This window comes from Schistocerca piceifrons, unplaced genomic scaffold (assembly GCF_021461385.2).
Source record: "Schistocerca piceifrons isolate TAMUIC-IGC-003096 unplaced genomic scaffold, iqSchPice1.1 HiC_scaffold_1278, whole genome shotgun sequence".
In the NCBI taxonomy this organism is placed as follows: domain Eukaryota; kingdom Metazoa; phylum Arthropoda; class Insecta; order Orthoptera; family Acrididae; genus Schistocerca; species Schistocerca piceifrons.
Genome location: NW_025727100.1, coordinates 55,001 through 60,000, shown reverse-complemented (window position 1 = coordinate 60,000; position 5,000 = coordinate 55,001). Strand labels below are relative to the sequence as shown.

The following is a 5,000-nucleotide window of genomic DNA, read 5'->3' as shown; positions in this document are numbered from 1 at the left end:
GCGCCGGTTCGTACCCATATCCGCAGCAGGTCTCCAAGGTGAAGAGCCTCTAGTCGATAGAATAATGTAGGTAAGGGAAGTCGGCAAATTGGATCCGTAACTTCGGGATAAGGATTGGCTCTGAGGATCGGGGCGTGTCGGGCTTGGTCGGGAAGTGGGTCAGCGCTAACGTGCCGGGCCTGGGCGAGGTGAGTGCCGTAGGGGTGCCGGTAAGTGCGGGCGTTTAGCGCGGGCGTGGTCTGCTCTCGCCGTTGGTCGGCCTCGTGCTGGCCGGCGGTGCAGGATGCGCGCGCCTGCGCGGCGTTCGCGCCCCGGTGCTTCAACCTGCGTGCAGGATCCGAGCTCGGTCCCGTGCCTTGGCCTCCCACGGATCTTCCTTGCTGCGAGGCCGCGTCCGCCTTAGCGTGCTCCTCCGGGGGCGCGCGGGTGCGCGGATTCTCTTCGGCCGCCATTCAACGATCAACTCAGAACTGGCACGGACTGGGGGAATCCGACTGTCTAATTAAAACAAAGCATTGCGATGGCCCTAGCGGGTGTTGACGCAATGTGATTTCTGCCCAGTGCTCTGAATGTCAACGTGAAGAAATTCAAGCAAGCGCGGGTAAACGGCGGGAGTAACTATGACTCTCTTAAGGTAGCCAAATGCCTCGTCATCTAATTAGTGACGCGCATGAATGGATTAACGAGATTCCCGCTGTCCCTATCTACTAGCTGCGGCTGTCTCATGCTATGTGCCCCGATTTGCGTGGGCTCATGGTTGGTAATAGGCAGCAGGGGAAGGATGCGACTCGAACATCTTAGCCTCTCCTTCTCAAGTGCTCCTGCTCGCCTTCTCGGGGTGCAGCTGTTAAGCCTTCGGGCGACCGAAGGGCAGGGGCGCGACGGCGTACTGAATATCTTGTACGCCGGTTCCGGCTGCTGCATTTGTCGCGGCGGGATCCTGGCCCAAGTCGGCGAAGGTCACCCGCCTTGCCCCTGGAATTCCGGGGCATGATCCGCCAAGCCGGGGCGTGGTGACACGTCCCCGGTTAGGTTAGATGGGTCCAGACCCCCGAACGTCTGGGGGACCGGCCCGGCACCTGAGTAGGACCGGGTCTTTAGCCTTTTGGTGGAAACTCGGCCTAGTAGGGGGCGAAGGACGGAGGGTGAATCCGCTCTCCCGGAATGCGGGAGGCATTCGTCGGTAAGGGAGCGGGAGAAAACTTCGATGATGCAGCAGTCGAAGAGGACTAGTGCGCTGTTCCCACGGCGTGCTAAACCTAGCAGCTCAGTTGTTGAAAGCTCTTGGTCAAGGGGCGGGACCGGTGAGCGAGCTGCATTTAGCCTCCCCCCATGCCAGAGAGGCCGGTCCGGGGAAAGAGACGGGCCTCCACTTTTTCACTCTCTAAATGTCAAATATGGCTGAAAACATAGAGAGTGACGATGTGCCTCGATGCGAGATCGAAGAGAGCTTGTCTGTCGCTGAGCGACATGCAAAATTTTTGAAGTTACTCGATTCGAGTATTAAGAATGGAAAGATCGGCAATTATGCCATAAATAATATTAGAGACTTTGTGTCGGGTTGGGCGATAGCTCACTCCCAACTAGAGGGAAGGGTTATGGAACTAGAGCGCGAGAATGAACGTCTGAGAAGCCAGCCAGTCAGTGCGAAAACTTATGCCGCAGTCGCAGCTGCCCCTGTGGGCAAAGCGCCGACGGCAAAAGAAACTATCCAGAAAAATATTCAAAAAACGGTACCTACTGTGTTTATAAAGCCTAAATCTGGTGAGGACATACGGGCGGTGAAATCCGTTTTTGAGAAATGCGTGAATCCGAAGCGAGACAAAATTAAAATTAATAGTGTCAGAACGGCTAAAAATGTCTTGATAGTCGAAACTGCAACTCAAGAGGACAGTAATAAGATACTTTCCAATTCCCAGTTAACGGAGAAAGTTAAATGTGAACCTCCGCGGAAACGTCGACCATTGATGTGTATGTACGATGTACCAACTCATCTAAGTGCGGATGATCTGTTGGACGCGATATACAGTCAGAATTTTGATGTATCAATGACTCGAGTTGAGTTTGATGAACAATTTAAGTTGAAGTTTAAAGTTGGTCCTCGGGAAAAACTGACAGTTCACCATGTGGTGGAGGTTTCTCCCGAGTTGTGGAAACTGTTAACAAGAATAGGTAGACTATATGTGGGATATTCAGCTCTTAATGTTAAAGATTACTTAGCAGTATCCAGATGTACTAAATGTTATGATCTGAATCATACTAACAAGTTCTGTACTGTAACTGAAGTTATCTGTGCCCATTGTGGGCAGACTGGGCATGACAAAAGAGATTGTAGAAGCAAGGATCGCCCATCCATATGTATACCCTGCAGTAAGAGAGGGCGTAAGTGTGGGGGAGTCAAAGACTGCCCCACTTACAAAATGTTTCTGGATAGAATAATACAGAGAACCGATTATGGCGACCATTAAGACTGTTAAAAGAAAATCTCCGAGTAAAATCAAACGAGATGCAGAGAGGGGTAAATTAATATCTAAAGCTCTTTCCACAGGTTCGTTGGCTGATCCAGAGTGCTTCTCCGGGTTAGCTGGCCGTTTGACCGTGGAAGTTGGAGTTCAGACGGTAGATGATTTGGAGGCGGGTGTCAACCGCCTTTCGATTCAGCCGTCGACCTCTGCGGAAATGGAATCAACGATGGGTCCAAAGGAGGATGAAGATGCATCACGTGTTACTGCCCTGGTAACAGGAGGTGGTGGCAGTTGTGATGGAGATGGAACTGTAAATAGTGTAGATGCAAGTAGTGTAGTGCAAATTTGTAACAATGGTGATGGAAGTGTAATTGTAAATAGTGTAAATACAAGTAGTGTAGTGGAAGTAGACAGACATGAAAAATCTGGTGAAGGGATCAGTTATAGACAAGTTGATCCAAAAAATATATACAAAGATTTGGAGGAGTTGGTTCGGCTGTCAAGGCTGGAGGAGCCTTCATTACTTACTACGGCACTGAGGCAGCTGGTCAGGAAGGGACACCCTAATGGCGAAGACATTACTTATCCGGCTCTGGAGGATGTAGATTGCATTCAGTTGTCCGCCGCTAACATTCCGCCTGAGTTGGAGCAATTACAGGAATTAGTCATTAAAGTTTTTGATAGGCGCGGTCGCAAATTTGATCTTGATAAGATCTTTAAGGACATGGTCAAAACGTATGGGCGTAACGTCATTGATCTCTCGAAGCCTTGGCCCGCCAGTCGTTTGCACGTCTACTATCCCCCTGGGTAATGGGGAGATTTAGGATGTTGCAAATCAACGCTATGCGTAGCCACATGGTTACGCAGGAATTGCGTAAAGTGGCGGAAGAAGAACAACTGGACATTATTATGATACAGGAACCAGCCTCCTGCGCTGGTCGAATCCCTGGTTTTCCGGCGGCCGCGCAAGTGGCATTCTCTGGTGAGAACCCCATGTGTGCGGTTGTGGTCTTAAACAAGCTCATCAGATTAACTGTTCTAAATCAGTTTTGTAATGAACATATAACTGTGGTCCAAACAAACATGTTAACACATATATTATACATTGTAAATGTATATTGTCAATTTCGACAGGACATTGTTACTTTTTTGGACCAGTTAAGATGGATACTTAGGACCTTAGCAGGTCAGTCAGTAATAATTTGTATGGATGCAAATGCCAAGTCCCCGATGTGGCACAGCCTGGAGCGGGACGAACGGGGCTCGGAGTTGGAGGACCTAATAATGGAAGCGAATTTGATTGTCTTAAATGAACCTGGGCACCCGCCTACCTTCTCTGGAAGGGCTGGCGCGGTCTCAAACATTGATGTAACACTTGCGACTCTGAGTGCTGCGCCTCATGTGCTCCAGTGGTGTGTTTCTGAGAACGTCACGATCAGTGACCACAATTGTATATTTTTCAACTATGAGACAGAGGTTACAGAAGATCTTGGGGACTTGGTTGAGAGATACAATTACGCTAAAACGAATTGGGAAAGGCTGGCGCAGGAGTTTCGACCACCAGAGCTGGATATGGAAATTGCAGATGTGGACGGTGCAGTAGGAGACCTATTGGTTTCTATTGAAGCAGCTATTGCTGTTTCTGTTCCACGTGTTGCGAGGTATGTTCGCAAGCAAGCTACTCCATGGTCCCCAGAACTGACCGCGCTTAAGCGGTCTGTCAGGCGGGCGCGGCGTAACTATCAAAGGAGCTTCGCCCAGGACGAGAGACAGTATCATTTGAGAATATATAGAAGATTAAAAGAGAGGTATGTCAACATGGTACAGACCACAAGAAGATCATCCTGGGAAACATTTGTCAAGGACCAGTTGGGGATGGACCCTTGGGGTGTCCCCTACAAACTGGTCCGGGAGAAAATTAGGTCTCCGACTATGTTCTCCACCCTGCGATTGGAAGGAGGTGGGTACACTACGACTTGGGAGGAGACAGCAAGTGTGTTACTGCACACTTTGCTGCCTGATGATACAGAAAATGAGGACACTGAGGAGCAGCGGGGAATACGCCAGGGACTGCTGCAGCAGTACGTTAATGAGGCGGCGGTATACCCCTTCTCTGTTGAGGAGGTGGTGGCTGCGCTTCATACTTTTGCAAGGCGCAAGGCCCCAGGACCAGATCATATACCAGCTGAGATCTTGCAGTTCCTGGCCCCACAGCTGGCTCCAGTGCTTGTTAAAATATACAATCTATGTCTGGAACGTGGTGTATATCCTAATCAGTGGAAGATCGCAGAGGTAGTTATAATTAAGAAGGGTCCCGAGAAGGACCCACAGCTAGCAAAATCATATAGACCGATCTGTTTATTAGATGTTCTGGGCAAGGCCTTTGAAAAGTTACTAGTCGACAGGTTGTACAGTCACCGAATGCTTTATGGCATGAGTGATCGGCAGTTCGGGTTCCGAAAGGGTCGCTCCACACAGGATGCGATCAATGAGGTTGCTCGGACTGTCCGCTCTGCCAGGGCGACATACGTTCTG

General features: G+C 49.9%; 1 pseudogene; it reads left to right on the top strand.

The window, feature by feature from the left end:
• Positions 1 to 5,000, top strand: part of LOC124731320 — a 10,503-nt pseudogene that overhangs the window by 2,250 nt on the left and 3,253 nt on the right.